Raw genomic sequence first — 15758 nt, 5'->3', positions numbered from 1 at the left:
GAAACATGGCTCTCACGGGATATACTGTCCCTGTCCATACAGCCAGCTGGATTCTCAGTACATCGCACAGATAGGAATAAAGAACTCTCAGAGAAGAAGAAAGGCGGGAGTAAATGTTTCATGATTAACTTCTCATGGTGTGATTGTGATAACATACAGAAACTCAAGTCCTTTTGTTCACCCAACCTAGAATACCTCACAATCAAATGCCGACCGTATTACCTCCCAAGATAATTATCTTCGGTTATAGTCACAGCCGTGTAGTATATTCCCCCTCAAGTCGATACCACGACGGCCCTCAAATAACTACACTGGACTTTATGCATACTGGAAACCACATATCCTGAGACCGCTATCATCCAGAAGACGAGGTCAGTACAAGTGCATCAAAGCTGGGACCGAGAGACTGAAAAACAGCTTCTATCTCAAGGCCATCAGACTGTTAAATAGCCATCACTAGCCTGCTTCCACCCGTTTACGCAACCCTGCACCTTAGAGGCTGCTGCCCTATATACATAGACTTGGAATCACTGGCCACTTTAATAATGGAACACTAGTCACTTTAATCATGTTTACATACTGCTTTACTCATCTCATTTGTATATATTGTATTCTATTCTACTGTATTTTAGTCAATGCCACCCCGACATTGCTCAATCTAATATTGATATATTTCTTAATTCCATTCTTTTACTTTTAGATTTGTGTGTATTGTTGTGAATTGTTAGATACTACTGCACTGTTGGCGCTAGGAACACAAGCATTTCGCTACACCCGCAATAACATCTGCTAAATATGTGTATGTGACCAATACAATTTGATTTGATTTGTGTTTTCATTTTTGCTATGGAAAACATACTGTGAAACTGGCCCTACTTTTTAACCCAAATCTTTGGCCAAAAGTAGTGCACTACATAGAGAATAGGGTGACATTTGGGAAGCACTCTTAGTGTGTGGAGAGGCTGGCCCTCTCTCTCTTTGGTCATGTTTACATGAAGACTGTAGTCAACAACACTGAATTCTGCCAAGTATTGTCTACAGCACATGATCCCACTACTGTGATTAGGAACACTGACTGGGTCCAACCATACACATTGTCTGTCTGAGTTTGTTCTTTTGACATGGTGATGGCACTGGTACCATGGGCCATTTACTGTTGCCGCCACTATTTCAATGTAATTTCCTGTCCTAGAGAGGAAATGCACGTTTAGGTTCCACCTCCCGAAGAATGACGAAGGCTACTTATACATGTTCACGAACTGGGTGTGGGAATTTCCACGTGGAGTTGATAAACATCAACAAATAGGGCACTGACAGCTGTCAGTGTATCTAGCTAGCTTGCTATCCTGCTAACCTTATCTAGCTAGTTAATGCTAACTGTTGTTGCTGGGGGGGGGGGGGGGGGGTTCTAGGACAGTAAAATACTATTTGAGTAAAAGTCTAAAAGTATTTGGTTTGAAATATATTTAAGTATCAAAAGTAAAAGTATAAATAATTTCTAATTCCTTATATTAAGCTAGCCAGACGGCACCATTTTTATTTTTTTATTTACGGATAGCCAGGGGCTATCTCCAACACTCAGACATCATTTACAAATTAAGCGTTTGTGTTTAGTGAGTCCGCCAGATCAGAGGTAGTATGGATGACAAGGGAAGTTCTCTTGATAAGTGTGTGAATTTGACCATTTTCCTGTCCTGCTAAGCATTCAAACTGTAATGAGTACTTTTGGGTGTCAGTGAAAATGTATGGAGTAAAAAGTACAATATTTTCTTTAGGAATGTAGTGAAGTAAAAGTTGTCAAAAATATAAATAGTACTTCAAAATATTTTTACTTAAGTACTTTATACCACTGTATATACAGATCTTTGCCATAAGGGGCATATTGTAACTGTCATTTGACAGACTTGTAAAAGTGTGCTTTAAACAATGTACATGTGTTGATTGCTAGGCATACAAATAAGATTATTTCTTGACACATATGAAACTAGGTCTAGGATCAATGACGTGACGTGCATATTTTGGTGTCCAAATGAAATATTTTCCAAAATCAACAACCAATTTATACACATTTTATGTTATGTAACTATGCCCTTTCTCTTTTATTGAGTCCTAAAATAGTTCATGCTTAAATGTGAAAAATAAGTCACTTTCGGTGCTCTAAAGTTCAAAAAAGTCATACGGAGCGACTGTCCGAAGACAAAAGCAATCTATATAAATGTTAATAAAATATCTCAAATCATAACAAAACGGTCAAACGCTTATTCTGGCATGATTTATCAAGGGTCTATTGCACTATATGTCTGTATGGGTAAGACAGTTTAGGCAGAAAGGTTTTAAATACCTTAAATACTTTTGTCCAGAAAAATTGCCTTCATGATCATCATTCGGTGCGACCGACATAAAGTCACCATTTTGGATCAAATCACATGATGGTACTCATGTGACAGGATGTGACATAATTAAGATGCCTGTGAGATACCCATTGGTTAAGAATAAAGGTTAGCAAGTCTCTCGTAAATCTTTGATATGTTTACATTTCCACTCCCTGTCAGGTTTTACCCCAAAAACCAATTAAAATGTTGAATTATCTGAAAAGCTTCTATTTTATTTCGATACTGAAGATACATACTTGATGTCAAAGTCAAGTGTTCACATGGGTGCATAAGCAGTTGTCTTTCAAACATGTTTATGTGAGAAAAGTAATACGGTGTAACCAAAATGATCATTTGGAGTCACCAGAAATTCCTGTTACACCATATAACTAAACGGTTGTACTGAATGATGTCAATATGTTTGTCTTTATATTAGGTTATCTATATATATTTTTTTGTACACACAAATACATAATATCTCCTTTTAAGTAAAAACACACGTTTTTGTAGGTTAAGGGTGTTTTATGTCAGTTTTGGGTTTTTTTATAGTATAGCACATCAAGCAGCTAATACAAAAAATAAGTTTATGTAAATAACTACTATCCTATCTATCTATCTATATTAATTGAGAGTCAATTTGAAGATGCCTTTATCGTCAGGACACAGATTACTGCTGACTCAGTTGCAAATTGACCACAGAAATCCAGGCGTTCCACTTGGGGGAGTAGACAGCAGGCTACGATCCATACAAGTGTTGTGTACACATCAGAGGGAAGCCAGTCCTACGCCACCATATCTGACTCCCTTAGACATGATGAGAGAGCAGTATGGGCTCACCTGGAGCCTGTCCTAAGAGATGTCAAGAACAACAATGCACAAATCATGACACTCCACATGATGACCGATGGTCCCGTCACCCAATACAGAAACAAGAAGTCTTCTGAGTGGTGCAGTGGTCTAAGGCACTGCATCGCAGCGCTAACTGTGCCACTAGAGATCCTGGTTCGAATCCAGGCTCTGTCGCAGCCGGCCGCGACCGGGAGACTCATGGGCGGCGCACAATTGGCCCAGCGTTGTCCAGGGTAGGGTAGGGGAGGGAATGGCCGGCAGGGATGTAGCTCAGTTGATAGAGCATGGTGTTTGCAATGCCAGGGTTGTGGGTTCGATTCCCACGGGGGGCCAGTATAAAAAAATATGTATTCACTAACTGTAAGTCGCTCTGGAGAAGAGCGTCTGCTAAATGACGTAAATGTAATGTAAATGTAAGAAGAACATCTACCTACTCAGCACTCTGCCATATATCTACGGATTCAAATAAATCACCTGGAACCTCTCTGAAAAGGCCCACGGGAAGGGGGCACCAGATGGCGTGGGTGGGGCTGTGAAGCGTTGTGCAGACAAACACATTCAATGGGGGCAGAATGTGCAGACTCCCAAGTAGCTCTTCGAACTACTCGAGAAGAGTGGATCGAGCATCAAGTTCTTTTGGATTACATATGTCACTAAGCACGATGAAGCTGTGCCAACCAACCTTGCTGGAGTCAAAGGAACCATGAAATTGCACCAGGTCACCTCCACAGTGGAAGGGAAAATAAAACACCATGAAGTGTCTTGCTTCTGCAGCAGACCAAGCAGTGCTGTGGAAGTGAACTTCAATGAAGAACACCATCAGGAGAACACCATCACTGAGGAACAGCAAGACGAAGCTGCAGCTGTGACCAAGTCAACACTTGCTGAAAGTCTAGGCAGTTTTGTCATTGTCAGCTACGAAGATTGCCCCTTTGTAGGCCAGGTGCTGAAGGTGATTGGGGAGAAAGTGCAGATCACTTGTATGCAGCAGCATGGAGTGAGGAATGTTTTTGTCTGGCCCTCTGTGCCAGACATTACGTTCTACTATGAAGGAGATGTGAAGTCAATGATCAGTGAGCCCGAGCATTTCAGCTCAAGAGCATACCGGGCTGTCCGACACAGACTGGGCTGCTTTCTTGTCACACTAGTGCAACAACACTAGTGCAACAACAAACACTGTTTTAAGATTTACAAAGTTGTTTGGACCACGGTAATTATTTGCTAGGATAATAATTGCTTGTCAATAAATTAAATGTAATACAATGGCAATCCGGGATATATGTTAAAATCCTACGTAAGAACTGCCGACATTATTACGCATATTAATTGATCATGATGGAAAATAAGATATGCAAGATATTTGAATAGATATATATTTTTAAATAGTTATATATAGAGGTGACAGCATTGGAAATGCTTTTGGCGGTTAATCTGCTTCTGTTTTGTGCGTGGCACTGTGTGCTGTTTTCGATGGATGGGTCCTGGCCTCTCGTGGCCCTAGGGATCCGGACGGATGTGGGTGGAATGCCGATCACTGGGATGACGGCTCAACTTGGAATGGGGAGGGGCTTTAGCGGGGGAATTAGTGGAGAACAATTGAAGGGATACTTAGTAGCAATGCAAATATCATGGTACAGCTATATGGACACTCAATCCGGTTTTTTTTTAATGGTAAATTTACAAACATATATAATGATAAATAGACTTGAAACTTGTATCTCATTATGGTGTATGGTGAAATAAGTATAGCCAGTTATAATTGTAATGGCTTAGCTGATAACAAAAGAAGAACAATATTTACATGGCTCAAAGAGAAGGAATATAATATCTATTGTTTACAGGAAACTCATTCAACAATTGTAGATGAAGTTGCGTGGAAAAAGGAAGGGGGGGGGGGGGGGGGGGTGAAATATACTTCTCCCATGGGCAAAGAAATTCAAAAGGGGTGATGATATTAATTAATAGTAATTTCGATCCGAATGTGCAAATTGTCCAAATAGATACGCAAGGTAGATGGATTATTTTAAATATGTTATTGGACAATAAACAGATATGGCTCATTAACATTTACGGACCAAATAATGATGATCCACACTTCTTTGACAATATATATAATAAATTAACCCTGCAAGCAATTCAAGACAATATTATTATGGTGGGGGATTATAATACTGTTTTAAATAGCTCAATGGACCGTAAAGGAAATCACACCACAAACAATCACCCACATGCTCTTAAGGAAATCGTGAATGTCATGGATACATTAGAACTAGTAGATATATGGAGGCTTAAATACCCTGATCTAGTGAGATATACATGGCGGAGACTCAATCAAGCTAGTCGTCTTGACTTCTTTCTTATCTCATTCTCGTTGGCACCAAAAGTTTAAAAAGTGTTGATAGGGGACAGAATGCGGTCGGACCATCATATAATTGGCATATACATTACTCTTACTGAATTTCCACGTGGGCGAGGATATTGAAATTTAATCAAAGCCTATTAGATTATAATTTATTTTTAACTAGGACAAAGGAATTTATAACTGACTTTTTCCGACATAACATAGGTACAGCAAATCCCCTTATTGTATGGGACACCTTTAAAGGTGCCTTTAGAGGCCATGAATTTCAGTACTCATCTCGAAAACAAAAGCTATTTAGGTCAAAAGAGTTTATACTAACAAAGGAAATAGAAAGTCTAACAGAACAGATAGATGGCAATAAAAACTGTAACATAGAGGCTCAGAATAAATTAGAGGAAAAACAAAAAGAAATGGAGAAACTTATTAAAGAAAGATCAAGTGTAATATATTATAAAAATAAAGCAAACTGGATGGAATATGGGGAAAAATGCACCAAATTATTTTTAAAGCTTCAACATTGGAATGCTACCAAAAAGAGTTTAATGAAATTGGTTACTATTGACGGAGTAACCCATGATTCACCAAATGATATTTTGAAGGAGGAAACAAGGTACTTTAAGCATATGTTTTCATTTCAGTCGCCTCCATCTCCTCTAACTGAAGCTAATTGTAGAGAATGTTTTTCTATTGATAATGTAAAATTAACAGCCAAACAGAAAGACTCATGTGAAGGTGAAATTACAGAGGAGGAACTTCTGGATGCAATTAAAGACTAAGTCTGGGAAAACTCCAGGGTTGGATGGCATACCAGTCGAAGTATACCAAACCTTTTTTGATATACTAAGAGGACCGCTATTAGCATGTTTTAACCACTCCTATGGACATGGTAGATTATCTGACACTCAAGAAGAAGGTCTGATCTCATTATTACTGAAACAGGATACAAGTGGAAAATATAAAGATCCAGTCCATTTAAAAAAATTGGAGGCCCCTTACACTTCAGTGTTGTGATGCAAAAATTCTAGCAAAATGTATAGCGCATAGAATTAAAAAGGTATTGTCAGATATTATTCATTCTAATAAGACAGGATTTTTACAAGGAAGATACAATGGAAGAAATACACTGCTTAAAAAAATAAAGGTTACACTAAAATAACACATCCTAGATCTGAATGAATGAAATAATCTTATTAAATACTTTTTTCTTTACATAGTTGAATGTGCTGACAACAAAATCACACAAAAATGATCAATGGAAATCAAATTTATCAACCCATGGAGGTCTGGATTTGGAGTCACCCTAAAAAATTAAAGTGGAAAACCACACTACAGGCTGATCCAACTTTGATGTAATGTCCTTAAAACAAGTCAAAATGAGGCTCAGTAGTGTGTGTGTGGCCTCCACGTGCCTGTATGACCTCCCTACAATGCCTGGGCATGCTCCTGATGAGGTGGCGGATGGTCTCCTGAGGGATCTCCTCCCAAACCTGGACTAAAGCATCCGCCAACTCCTGGACAGTCTGTGGTGCAACGTGGCGTTGGTGGATGGAGCGAGACATGATGTCCCAGATGTGCTCAATTGGATTCAGGTCTGGGGAATGGGCGGGCCAGTCCATAGCATCAATGCCTTCCTCTTGCAGGAACTGCTGACACACTCCAGCCACATGAGGTCTAGCATCGTCTTGCATTAGGAGGAACCCAGGGCCAACCGCACCAGCATATAGTCTCACAAGGGGTCTGAGGATCTCATCTCGGTACCTAAGGGCAGTCAGGCTACCTCTGGCGAGCACATGGAGGGCTGTGCGGTCCCCCAAAGAAATGCCACCCTACACCATGACTGACCCACCGCCAAACCAGTCATGCTGGAGGATGTTGCAGGCAGCAGAACGTTCTCCACGGCGTCTCCAGACTCTGTCACGTCTGTCACATGTGCTCAGTGTGAACCTGCTTTCATCTGTGAAGAGCACAGGGCGCCAGTGGCGAATTTGCCAATCTTGGTGTTCTCTGGCAAATGCCAAACGTCCTGCACGGTGTTGGGCTGTAAGCACAACCCCCACCTGTGGATGTCGGGCCCTCATACCACCCTCATGGAGTCTGTTTCTGACCGTTTGAGCAGACACATGCACATTTGTGGCCTGCTGGAGGTCATTTTGCAGGGCTCTGGCAGTGCTCCTCCTGCTCCTCCTTGCACAAAGGTGGAGGTAGCAGTCCTGCTGCTGGGTTGTTGCCCTCCTACGGCCTCCTCCACATCTCCTGATGTACTGGCCTGTCTCCTGGTAGCGCCTCCATGCTCTGGACACTACGCTGACAGACACAGCAAACCTTCTCGCCACAGCTCGCATTGATGTGCCATCCTGGATGAGCTGCACTACCTGAGCCACTTGTGTGGGTTGTAGACTCCGTCTCATGCTACCACTAGAGTGAAAGCACCGCCAGCATTCAAAAATGACCAAAACATCAGCCAGGAAGCATAGGAACTGAGAAGTGGTCTGTGGTCACCACCTGCAAAACCAGTCCTTTATTGGGGGTGTCTTGCTAATTGCCTATAATTTCCACCTGTTGTCTATTCCATTTGCACAACAGCATGTGAAATTTATTGTCAATCAGTGTTGCTTCCTAAGTGGACAGTTTGATTTCACAGAAGTGTGATTGACTTGGAGTTACATTGTGTTGTTTAAGTGTTCCCTTTATTTTTTTGAGCAGTGTATAAGGCAAGTATTGGAAACAATAGAACATTATGGAAAATCGGAGAAACCAGGCCTGCTATTCATAGCAGACTTCGAAAAGGCATTTGATAAAGTACGACTGGGGTTTATATAAAAAATGCCTGGAGCATTTCAATTTTGGTGAATCTCTTATAAAATGGGTCAAAATCATGTATAGAAACCCTAGTTGTAAAATAGTAAATAATGGCTATTTCTCTTGAAACAAGGTTGTCCACTATCGGCATATCTATTTATTGTGGCCATCGAGATGTTAGCCATTAAAATCAGATCCAACAATAATATCAGAGGATTAGAAATACAGGGCTTAAAAACAAAGGTGTCATTGTACGCAGATGATTCATGTTTTCTTTTAAATCCACAACTAGAATCACTCCACAGCCTCATAGAGGATCTAGATACATTTTCTAACCTCTCTGGATTACAACCAAATTATGACAAATGTACTATATTACGTATTGGATCAATAGAAAATACAACTTTTACATTGCCAATAAAATGGTCTGATGGTGATGTGGATATACTCGGAATACATATCCCAAAGGAAATAAATGATCTCACTTCAATAAATTATAATAGAAAATTAGCAAAAATAGATACGATCTTGCTACCATGGAAAGGTGTGTGCCTGTCAATTTGTGGAAAAATCACCCTGATTAACTCTTTAGTATTATCCCAGTTTACCTATTTGCTTATGGTCTTGCCTACGCCTAGTGAACAGTTTTTTTAATTATATGAGAAAAAAATATTCCATTTTATTTGGAACGGCAAGCCAGACAAAATTAAACGGGCCTATTTATATAATGAATATGAATTTGGAGGACAGAAATTATTAAATATTAAAGCATTAGACCTATCACTAAAAGCATCAGTCATACAAAAGTTATACTTAAATCCGAACTGGTTCTCTAGCAAATTAGTAAGATTGTCTCACCCAATGTTCAAGAATGGCCTTTTTCCCTTTATTCAGATTACAACCGCTCATTTTCAGTTATTTGAAAAGGAAATCATCTCCCAGATACCACTATTTCTAAAACAAGCCATAGAAAGTTGGTTGCAATTTCAATTTAATCCTCCAGAAACGACAGAACAAATAATGCAACAAATATTGTGGTTAAACTAAAATATACTAATTGACAAAAAAACTTTTTTTTTGACAAAATGTTAAAAAAGGTATAATCTTTGTAAATGATATCATCGGTAGGACTGGTGGAGTTATGTCGCACATGCAGCTAACAAAAACATATGGAAATGTCTGCTCTACCCAAAATTACAACCAAATAATTGCAGCCTTACCGCAAAAATGGAAGAGGAAAGTGGAAGGAGGAGAAAGTAAGGAACTTGTCTGTCGGCCTTGCATTAAAGAACATAATTGGTTAAGGAAAACTGTGATAAATAAAAAGGTATATCAGTTTCATTTAAGGACCAAAGGATTGACAGCCGTCCCATATAGATTGCAAAATAGTTGGGAAGACATTTTTTACGTACCGATCCCATGGCATAGTGTTTATGAACTGATATGCAAAACGACACCGGATTCAAAACTTAGAATCTTTCAATTTAAATTATTATATCAAATTATTGCTACCAATATAATGTTATTTATATGGGGGATACAATCTTCCCAGCTCTGCAGATTTTGCTGGTGGTACTGTCCATTTGTAGCTTGTTTTTGGACACAGGTCCAGTAATGGCTAAAGGATTGCAATATTTACCTGGAGCTAACCCTGCAGATAGCACTACTGGGTGATCTGAAAAGTCATAGTCAATCGATCAATAAAATAATAATACTATTAGCAAAAATGTTTATTTTCAATTCACAATCTGTAGAAACAATGAGAATAGAAAGGTTCAGAACTTTTGTGAGACATCACAGTACAGTTGAAATATATATGGCAAATTGAAATCCTATATGGATGGTGTTAAAAGATAGATGGGAGGTGTTGAATGGAATTGAAGGATGGGACTAATAACAACTAACAACAAACAATAACAAGATAACTAATAATTTAGGCACGCTGTGTCCATAATAAGTGTATGGGTTGTAGGTAGGAGCTTTTGTGAAGGAGCACAGTTAGAAAGATATGGCATATAGAAGCAAACCGGATGGACATCATGAAAATGATCGGAGAGGTTGAGAGTAGAAGAAGTTCAGGAGAAAGAACAAACAAAATGTAATTACTGTAAAATTGACTGTGTCCATAAAATGTAGATCGTGGGTATGGGCTGGAAGTAGAGGCCTAGGCGTTGTTGTTCACTAGTTTACTCCAAGTGGGGAAAGGGTGGAGGGGTTGAAAGTAATATATATATATATTTTTAAAGGATATGTATGTGTATGTATGTACGTACAGTGGGGAGAACAAGTATTTGATACACTGCCGATTTTGCAGGTTTTTCTACTTACAAAGCATGTAGAGGTCTGTAATTTTTATCATAGGTACACTTCAACTGTGAGAGACTACAGAGATCATACGTTTCCTGTAGGTCTTGACCAGGTTTGCACACACTGCAGCAGGGATTTTGGCCCACTCCTCCATACATAGATCCTTCAGGTTTCGGGGCTGTCACTGGGCAATATGGACTTTCAGCTCCCTCCAAAGATTTTCTATTGGGTTCAGGTCTGGAGACTGGCTAGGCCACTCCAGGACCTTGAGATGCTTCTTACGGAGCCACTCCTTAGTTGCCCTGGCTGTGTGTTTCGGGTCGTTGTCATGCTGGAAGACCCAGCCACGACCCATCTTCAATGCTCTTACTGAGGGAAGGAGGTTGTTGGCCAAGATCTTGCGATACATGGCCCCATCCATCCTCCCCTCAATACGGTGCAGTCGTCCTGTCCCCTTTGCAGAAAAGCATCCCCAAAGAATGATGTTTCCACCTCCATGCTTCATGGTTGGGATGGTGTTCTTGGGGTTGTACTCATCCTTCTTCTTCCTCCAAACACGGCGAGTGGAGTTTAGACCAAAAAGCTCTATTTTTGTCTCATCAGACCACATGATCTTCTCCCATTCCTCCTCTGGATCATCCAGATGGTCATTGGCAAACTTCAGACGGGCCTGGACATGCGCTGGCTTGAGCAGGGGGACCTTGCGTGCGCTGCAGGATTTTAATCCATGACGGCGTAGTGTGTTACTAATGGTTTTCTTTGAGACTGTGGTCCCAGCTCTCTTCAGGTCATTGACCAGGTCCTGCCGTGTAGTTCTGGGCTGATCCCTCACCTTCCTCATGATCATTGATGCCCCACGAGGTGAGATCTTGCATGGAGCCCCAAACCGAGGTTGATTGACCGTCATCTTGAACTTCTTCCATTTTCTAATAATTGCGCCAACAGTTGCTGCCTTCTCACCAAGCTGCTTGCCTATTGTCCTGTAGCCCATCCCAGCCTTGTGCAGGTCTACAATTTTATCCCTGATGTCCTTACACAGCTCTCTGGTCTTGGCCATTGTGGAGAGGTTGGAGTCTGTTTGATTGAGTGTGTGGACAGGTGTCTTTTATACAGGTAACGAGTTCAAACAGGTGCAGTTAATACAGGTAATGAGTGGAGAACAGGAGGGCTTCTTAAAGAAAAACTAACAGGTCTGTGAGAGCCGGAATTCTTACTGGTTGGTAGGTGATCAAATACTTATGTCATGCAATAAAATGCAAATTAATTACTTAAAAATCATACAATGAGATTTTCTGGATTTTTGTTTTAGATTCCGTCTCTCACAGTTGAAGTGTACCTATGATAAAAATTACAGACCTCTACATGCTTTGTAAGTAGGAAAACTTGCAAAATCGGCAGTGTATCAAATACTTGTTCTCCCCACTTTATGTGTGTGTATATATATATATATATATATATATATATATATATATATATATATATATATATATATATATATATAAAAACATGGGGGATTGGAAGTGATGCAGACAATTACATTGATGGAAGTTACAATCTATCTGCAATATTAAGCTGATCTACCCCCCAAAAATAAAAAATAACTGTTTTAAGATGCAAGTTTGATTATTGTCAACTTCAAATGAGTTTTTTTATGCATTTTATATTTTTACGTTTGAATGTTGAATTATTTTAACGTTGTTAAAAAAAACACATCACCATGCATAATTGTAATCCTGTTTTTAGAAGTTCATGATGAAATGTTTTTGTGTTATAATCATTTCAGGCACATTTGTTGTATTTTATTAAGCATTAAAGGCTTCATTGTTGTTGAATAAGAAACCATGTTTCCTCTTAATGTGTGTGTGTTTGATTAAGAGGGAAACAGAGAGAGAGATCTGCCAAAAAAATTACACCATAACAAATGACCAGCAATGATCATTTGGTACAACCAGTGTTTTTAATGTTAAAAAACAATTCAATTATGTTATTGTCTCAAAAATGCAGAGAGAAGCTCAATCTATAAGAGAAAAATGCATTTCTATAAAATGTTGTATGGTTTTCATTTATTTAACAGAAGTTGTAGTTGACAGTCATTCAAAATGGTTTGTCCAGTGAAAAGTGAGGAGAAAAAAAAGATATTTATTATACTGTAACTTATAACTTCTTTAATGTTGTATATTTGAGACCATGCATATATTCATATTTTACCCTTCTTTGCTTGAAATAATGGTCCAAAAACCTTTTTTATTTTTGTATTATTTTATGGTCGCACCGAATGACATTTTTTTAGGAGGTCAATTTAACAATCGCATAAAAAAACAAATTTTTAACAACTATTTTTTGTGACAAACCCTGAAAGTGCATAGGTAAAACTCAAGGGAACATAAAAAGTGTATCAATTTTTTTCACTTTTTAAAACCTTATACGTAATTGAACCTCTAGTTGTGGCCACAACCGGACTAGATTAATTGTGAACTACTCTTGGCGGAATGCATCGCTTGACTGCCGTGAGGGTGATAAGCACAATATCGTTCGCGAACTGCAGGACCCAAACGGTTCTTTTTTTTTTTGTCCATTAAGCAAAGGCTGTGTGTATGTTTTAGTTCTACAAAGATGTGTCCATCATAATATTCAATAATCAATTAATTTCATTCATTCACCATGCGATCAATTATCAGTTCTAAACATGTATTGTCCCACCACTGCAACTCCCGTACGGACACAGGAGAGGCGAAGGTCGAGAGCCGCGCGTCCTCCGAAATTCAACCCAACCGAGCCGCACTGCTTCTTGACACAATGCCCGTTTAACCCGGGAAGCCAGCCGCACCAATGTGTCGGAGGCAACGCCGTAAACCTGGCGACCGTGTCAGCGTGCACTGCACCCGGCCCACCACAGGAGTCGCTAGTGCGCGATGGGCCAAACCCTCCCCTAACCTGGACGACGCTGGGCCAATTGTGCGCCGCCCCATGGGTCTCCCGGTCGCGGCCGTCTGCGACAGAGCCTGGACTCGAACCAGGATCTCTAGTGGCACAGCTAGCACTGAGATGCAGTGCCTTAGACCACTGCGCCACTCGGGAGGTATTCGTCTTCTTTATGCTGCCTGCAGCATGATCTAGTTCCATGCGCGCATGAATACGTAAGCTCGCTAGATAGCTACATAAGGTAAAACAACATGTAATGTTTCACCTGGAAACACTGACCAACACTTTGGTTCTTACCCTGTCAATAATTCATCCATGGCTTATTCATTTGTTGTCATGTCAAACAACAATGTATTCAAGGTCCTTTTTTTATTTGATTTTTTCTATTGAAGATTATGTTTAAAGAAGCCCTGGATGTTGATTAAGCTATGGGAAACACTGACTGAGCTTAGGCTACACATCCTGTGTGGCGTCATGCCTGAAGCTTGTCCTCCGTTGCTCAGCTGCCATTATGGTCAGGCAGTGCCGCACCACAGCCACACTTCTCTCTACTAGGCCAAGCCTATATCCCCAACATGATTGTGTGATTGTTATCTGGGCCTGAAATTCCCCATGGAGAGAGAGCTGGCCATGGCACACACATCCAATTTACACAGAGTACAGTTCCTAACCTACTCCCTTCTCCTTGGCAAACTGAATCCACTCTAGGTATACACTGTGTATGCAGCACTTTTGAAATAAAAGTAGCTTCTACAGTTAGCTAAGGCACAGCCCTAAAATAATGTTTTTACACTGTCAAAATTAGCCTATTTTTTGCTATACTAAAGTTATGATATTATTAGCCTATAGTTTTACATGAATTAGCCTAGATTATTTTTTCTTAACGAAACGCTAGGCCTAACACATCTCATTTAAACACATTACATTATTATTACACAGTATGTGGCTATGCTGTTTCTCAGTAGCACACACACCTCTCCAACCTCATGCCGCATCGAAAACAACTGGGAACTCGGAAATCTCCGACTTCATACAGTGCGTTCAAGACAGCTGGGAACTCTAAAAAATGAGGTCCGACTGGGAAAAATTGGTTTTGAACAGTCATCCAATTCAGAATTCCAAGTCGGAAACTCAGGCATCCTTCTAGAGCTCCGACTTTCCAACCTGAAGACCACTGATGTCATGATTTGCGTTGTTTGTTTTGTTTCCAGTTGTATTGAATGCGCCATCAGCTACTGGCACATCCGCACAATGGCATGATGACAGTCTGTGTTCCTACTCCAGTTGCTGTACTGGGGGACATTGGAAACTGGAAACCTGGTATGTGCATTGAACACAATAGGGGAAATAGGTTCATGAGATGGAGCAGCAATGTTTCACTCACAAGTCACAATGCCATGAAGTTTTCATCTTTGTCCATAGCTTCTACAAATACAACACAATTTAAACATCTAGTCCATTTCCTCTCAATATCATATTTTTAAATGCCTTGGAACAGACCATGCAACAAGGGGGCTTTTGGCTTTAAACTCAGGACCCTTTGGTGAAACAGTAGGACTCTGCTCTCTCTAGGACTGACTTTCCTGACAAATACCAAAGGAAGCCACGGTTTATGTCTGCTATTTTTTCACAGGGTTCACCCAGTGCTGCTCACAGACCCAAGCCCATCCTCCAGACATAGTCTGTCTTGCAGGTAGTTCTTGATGAACTCCCTCAATTAGCTAATTGCCTGACATCTCAAATCTGGTTCTAGTATATGTCGCATCTTTAGTCCACAAATTGTGCAGAAGGCAAGGGGCAAGACAGAGACCAATTAATGAAGACATATAATGACAAACGGGACTGTATATCAAAACGATCGGCGCTATACAGCATCCTTGGGATGTCCCTACCCCATTGAAGTTGAAATGTAAAATGGTTAAGGTTAGGTAAGGGTAGGGGTTAAGGACGTCCCAAAGACCCCGGATAACACTGATCAAATCAAAACATGGTTGACATCTCGAATTCTTTAGAATAAAATAGATATGGACCAGCTTGAGCCAATGTGATTACAATCAGTATGTAACCAGCACATCAAATTCATTTTAAGCATTACAATTACACACAACATTTTATAATGCCTAGCAACAACTGTATGCTTCCAATCC

The 15758-nt window shown here is 40.1% G+C and overlaps 1 protein-coding gene across 1 annotated transcript in view; it reads right to left on the bottom strand.

Moving 5' to 3' along the window:
• Positions 1-15758, bottom strand: part of ralgapa1 (Ral GTPase activating protein catalytic subunit alpha 1) — a 108311-nt gene that overhangs the window by 92072 nt on the left and 481 nt on the right. The gene's annotated exons all lie outside the window — the stretch shown is intronic.

This window comes from Coregonus lavaretus (genome assembly GCF_964263955.1).
Source record: "Coregonus lavaretus genome assembly, chromosome: 27".
Lineage (NCBI taxonomy): Eukaryota > Metazoa > Chordata > Actinopteri > Salmoniformes > Salmonidae > Coregonus > Coregonus lavaretus.
The sequence above is the reverse complement of the archived record's forward strand: the minus strand, read 5'-3'. Positions and strand labels throughout refer to the sequence as shown.